The sequence below is a fragment of the Octodon degus genome, unplaced genomic scaffold, assembly GCF_000260255.1.
Source record: "Octodon degus isolate 3935 unplaced genomic scaffold, OctDeg1.0 scaffold00097, whole genome shotgun sequence".
Taxonomy (NCBI): Eukaryota; Metazoa; Chordata; class Mammalia; order Rodentia; family Octodontidae; genus Octodon; species Octodon degus.
In genome coordinates this window covers 9,371,038-9,377,277 of record NW_004524673.1, presented here as the reverse complement: position 1 = coordinate 9,377,277, position 6,240 = coordinate 9,371,038, and positions in this window count along the sequence as shown.

Here is a 6,240-nt window from a genome sequence, read left to right as displayed (position 1 = left end):
TATTCCAACATAATACCACTTATGCCATGATTATCTATAAAGATCAGACAAATAAAATTTATTCTCTTTCAAGTGCTAGACTAAAACAAAAAGTTAAATCTGTTTAAATCTTTTTCCTTTGGTAAAAAAATATCAGTACTAACTAAAAATACAATTTCAGGGCATCTCAGCAAGTCACATGTTCATGTGAAGCACCCTTCTAAACAAGACCATTTTCCCCACAGGGAAGCTGTAGCTCAGAAACACAGCCCTTACCCCCATCATTATAAATTATAACCCCGTGAAAAGATCAAAGCCCAGAAAGGAGATGGGGGAACTAACTGAGGGAGATTTCCTTTCACTGTAGTACTAGGGATTGAATTCAGGGCCCCTTACATGTGCTAGACAAGAGCTCTGCCACTGAGCTGCATCCTCCCCACATTTATAATTTTTATTTGGAAACAGGGTCCCATTACGGTACCTAGACTGGCCTCAAACTTGTGATCTTACTGCCCCAGCCTCCCTGTGAAGATGGGATTACAGTGATGCACCACTCTACCAAGCTGGGAGTCTCCTATATGGGACCTCTTCTCTGTGATACATATTTTACTATAGAGATGATTGGGCATACATTATCTTCTGATAAACAATTGCATGTTGTTTTTCCTGGTGTGCCTTTTTGCTTTGAACCTGAGCTTGTGAAAGTTCTTTCTCAAGAATTTATCATCTTGTAATAACAGGGTTTATACCTTAAAGTTCTACCAATAAGATTCTTTTTAAAAAAAAACTTTTTAAATCTTTCCTTTATTTGGTACAGGATCTCCAGCCCAAGCCTGGCATACAGGCCTGGGGTGAAACTCTGCAACTGAAGTCCTTGCAGTGAGACCAGGATCAAAACCACGCAGCTAATCCAGGAGCAGAACATCTTGCCAGAGAGTCACAGCAGGCTCACCTCCAAGGGCAGCAGCAGGAAGGAGCTGAGCTCAGTAGCCAGACCCAAGCTAGACACAACTACATGAACTAGAACTTGGTATTTCAGTACCTGAATTTCATTAGAAGCTAAGGTTATAACTGCACCAAAGCTCTACACCAAAGGTCAGAGGTCAGTGCTATGCAAAATGATAAAGACAAGGAGCAAAATGCAATCTCAGACCTCGAGCCCACCCAGAACAAGTGAAGAGAACACTAGCTCAGCTAAAATGAATGAATCAATAGTGTCGGAAGAAAAGAAACAACAGCAGAAAGGTATAGAGGAACTCAGAGTAGAATTAATTTCTGAAACAAAAAAGAAATCTCTGAATTCATAGAATCTGAAGTAAAGAATCAAGTACAGAAACATATGGAGGAAACCCAATCTGAAAAAAAAAAATGCAGTAAAAGAATTAACTGCTTCTAAAGAAGACATTGATAAAAAAAAAAATAGAGGAGCTTAGAAAAATGACAGATTTCTTGAATGAGCAATATAGGAAATAAACAGATCACATGAAGCAGGGTCAAAGAGATATAGAGGAAATTAAAATCTCAATCACAAGCCTGAAAAACTATTTGAGTGAAAGTGAAGACAGAGTTTCAGATCTTGAAGATGCTGGTGAAGCTAGTAAAAATATAAGAAAAGATCTCTTAAAAACAACTAGGATGCAGGAAAAAATAATTCCTCACCTGCAAGATGATGCAAAGATGAGCAATGTGAGACTAATAAGCATCAATGAAAAAGAAGGAATCAATACAAATGATATAAAAAGAATATGGTCCATATGGCTGACACTGACAAAGGTTCTACAATCTGAGATACAGGATCTCAGGATAAATCCTGAGGAGATTTCACTGACCTTATCCGACCCAAAAGCTACAACTCTTGTTGTGTAGGTCCTGCTTTACCTTGGTCTTAACCATCCAGCAGAAAAGTATAAAGACGAAATATAAGACGTAAAGCCATGCTGCTATGTTTAGCTATAGGGGACTCAGGTCAACAATTTCTGACATTGCTGGTGAAGCAGAAGACCCAATACTATTATGTGCTACTGGACTCTTTTAGAAAATTTTGCTGAGTTTACACATCTATAATATTCAAATAACAGAACTTAACAAAAAAAAGTTGATACAGATGAATGTCGATTTTGTATCTGTGTATTCAAAGTGGTTAGGATAGATATATAGTTACATTCTCTTAATGAATAGAGGGATTTGTTCTAATGGTGTTTGTAAATAGGATATTATGTCGGCATCTTGTACAGCAATTAACCACTAGGAAGAATGTATGCAAGGTGTTATTACTGAAACTGTCCCACACACACACACAAAAAAAGATTTCTGTGTTCCAGAAATCAAGGGCAGAAACCAAATATGTATTTAACATTCCATCAAAATATCACTAGATCTTATTCGTAAAATAACCAACTTTATGTGGTACAAGTTATTTGGTATATTAGGCATTGTATACCTCTTAAGGGGAGCATTTTAAGAGATAGGGAAATCAGGGTCTACCGCATAATTTTTACAGAGGAGGGATTTGGAGTCAAGAGTGCTTGCCTCAAAACTACCTATACCTACCAACTACAACATTTTACTTAAGTTGAATGTTTATTTTTAGAATATTTGAAGGAATTTCTGTAGATTATAAAGAAAAGATGTTAATGTAAGATGATGCTAATGGCTGTAACTAATAAACCAATACCAAATGACATCAGCAATAAAACTTGCTTCGTATTCATATGAAAAAAAGAATATGGGCAGAAGTAATAGCAGAAAACTTCCCAAATATGGGGAACCAATCTGACATTCAGGTAACCAAAGCATACAGAATGTCAAGTAACCTCAACCCAATGAAAAACACACCTAGACATATAATAGTCAAGATCCTAGAAATCCAGCACAATAATAATATACTGAAAGCCACTAGAGAAAAGAAGCAGATCACACATTCAAAGGAAAACCTTTCAGAATTATGGCCAACTTCTCTTCACAAACATAAAGTCAAGAAGAGCACAGAGCAGAGTACTTCAAGTCCTCTATGAAAATAAATCCCAGCCCAGACCACTATACCCTGTAAAACTCTCAAGTTTGATGGAGAAGTGAAATACTTCCATGGTACAGGGTCCCCTTACACAGCTCAGACTTGCAGCAATCCTCCTGTCGCAGCCTCCCTAGTGCTGGGATTATAGGCTTGCACCACCACACCTGGTTTCAGTGGCCGGCACAGCATGGGACCAGCAAGGCATGCGGTACCAAGAATAAAACTTGGGTCCTTGCACTTGCCAAGCAGCTGCTTAGACAGCTGAGCTATCTCCCCAGCCACAATAAGACTTTATGTTCCTTCCAAATGTGAGCAAAATGGGTTCCTTTGGGTTATCCAAGTTTCCTTTTTTTCTCTCCTGCTCTTTAAAGTGCATAACAGAGTTAACCTAGTCCCCGTTTAACCTCAGCATCATCTATATGTGACCAGGGAGGAGAGTTCATTTTTAATATCTCACTTCTCCTAATCCATTATCCATGATAATCCATTATGTCCCCTGGGTACTTAATCATCAAAGCAACCATAAACCTCTTTTTGAAGATCAAATGGTTCTTTAATCCATTTACTTACTGCATCCTGAGTTATAGAAAATGAATCAGAAGTGTAAGTGGGCCACTATTCCAAGTTTTTCCTGGAACCCCTTAACAAGGTAACAAATCAACAGTGGCTTTTATGCCAGGTGGGCACAAAAGTAGAAGAAATCATCTTGGTTGGTTTCCCTGCACTTCTCCTTCTAACTTAGTTTTGCTGTCTCCCTGCCTTGCTTGCCTTCCCAGAATCCCATCCATGAATTAGCAAAACTCAGCCAGCCTAAGAGCTAATTAGACGTTAAACTTTCCAGTGATAATGCCATTAATTCTCATCTTCCTCCCTTATCGGGATAGCTGAAACCATTTAGGGAAATCACCCTAGGCCTTTGAACTCTCACAGAGGTAGGGAAGCAGTAATTTTCATTAAGTCACAGTGCTAAATTCTAGGCTAAGTTTCCCTCTATACTTATTCATATTCTCTTTACTGAGGAACTATATAGAATTACCCCAAGATGGTCATAGACTGAGTTGGCCCCTGTGAGGCCTCTTAGCCTCCAGAAAACTCCAAGGTCATTACTATAGGTTTCTCTGCATTTTTCAGCTACCCAGTTGAGAGAAAGGATAATCATTTCTGAACTACTCAATAAAAGAAATTTAGATTCCAAATTAACCAGAAATGCTGGATTGGTATTATCCTTTATCAGGATTTCCTTTGCTGGATTAACTTGAAAATAGAAAACTCCTGACTCTGATCATGAGAAAAGGCTTTTTAATTATTCATTATGCAATAACTCAGTGTTCTTTGGTTAAAGGGTGGGGAAGCCTTCTGACTAAAAGTACAATCATGGGACGGATGAAAAGCTTTGAATTTTCACATCCTTTCCAAATGTCCACTCAGCATAAATTCTTTCCCTTTGAATGACATGTATCCATAAGAACTTTTGTGATAGTGAAGGCACCAGTCAGATGACTGGAAGAAAAACAAGGAAAAATAAAATGAGCCCATGGCCCAAGAGAAGGGACAAGGGAAAAGCAGTACAAGAGGTGAGATGCTGAGCCTGATCAAGGAGGGCTTCTCAGCATAAACTGGTCTCTGTGGGTTGGACCAGGACATTCAGTTATCACTCAGGGCTTCTGCTGGCCTGAAGGGACCAAGACCAGTCCCTCTGACTCAAGATGCAAGTAGGGTGAGAAAAAGAAGGAATTTTATTAGATGTCTTGGGAGATTAGAAATGATGTAAAAGTACTGCATTTTAACCTTCTAAAACAATGGTTCATTTAGATCATGCAAAAGAACTCCAAGAGCATCTATGCTGCTTTTTCCTGATTCCCAGACAGAAAGACTTAGTTGATGATAAAGTACCTAAGAATATTTTGAGATGGGTGCAGGACAGAATATGCATGACCCACCCCACTGTGACAGTATTTGGACATGGGGCCTTTTAGAGGTAACTGGTGTCAAATGAGATCACCGTGGTGGGGCCGTGTGATGGGATCATTGCCCTTACAGAAGAGGCCATATTACTATAATCCTAGCACTCTGAGAGGATGAGAGAGAGGGATCCCAAATACTAGCCAAGCCCAGGCAATTTGGCAGTTTATAGAGATTCTGCCTCAAAATTAAAAAAGAAAAAATCATGGGGCTGCATATCTTGAGTGTCCAATCCACAGTGCCAGAAGGCTGGGCTTGCACATTTGTTTGGTTCTCCCCTCCTCCCTCCTCAGGATTCAGCAAAAAGACAGCTATCTGCAAGCCAGGAAGAGAGCCCCCCAGATTCCTCAAGACTCGATCATCTAGCACCTGGATTGTTGATTTTTCAACCTCCAGAACCTTGAGAAACAAATTTGTTTTAGGCACCCAGTCTGTGACTTGTTGTAAGAATAGAAACTGACTGCAAACCAGACTCATTCCTAAAAGGGGTCCTGATGGAGAAGTCATATGGGGGAGCAGGAAGGATGATGCTTCATCTTCTTTGCACACATATTCTGGCCAAAGAGAACTAATCTATGTATAGTTTTACTCTTCCATGCATGTTCTGTCCAGGGAACAAGGCTCAGGAAAAACCTCCACCTGGTCAAGGAGGTGAGGTGATGCTAAACCTTTCAGGCAAGAAGCACCAGGCCAATCCTGGACCAGGTCATCAGCCCTACCCGTGTCCTCATTCACATCCAGCCTACCCTTCCCTTGCAGTTTCCAGCCATTCATGCTCTTTTTCAATTCTTGCCGCTGCACTCTGTCCAAGAGCTTCTCTCCCAACATTCTGGGACTTCCAAAGATCCTATTCCCTGCACCAACAGTCTAACCCTAGGCAAGATGCTTAACCACATTGATTTGTGTAATGAATCATAATATCTTCTGCTTAGGCTTGTGGTAAGAACTTAATGAAGCGCAATGGTCCCTCACTCATCGTGGAGGTGATGTTCCAGACTCCCCTGCAATAAATGAAAATCAGCAAAGGAGCGATGTTATATTTATTTTAGTATTTAAATATATTTTAAGGCTTTATAAACCCTTCCCACATTCTTATAAACCTTTCCCACACTTTTAAAAGAACTTCTAATGTTCTTAACCATTTTCTAAACTCGTAGACCTACACAATTTTAATATATATATAGTATGATATTACAAAATCCTATAACATAGAGAAAAATCTGCAATAAATAATTTAATATTTTTGGAAAGCCTGTGAAACAGTGAGTCTATAAAAGTTGAACTGC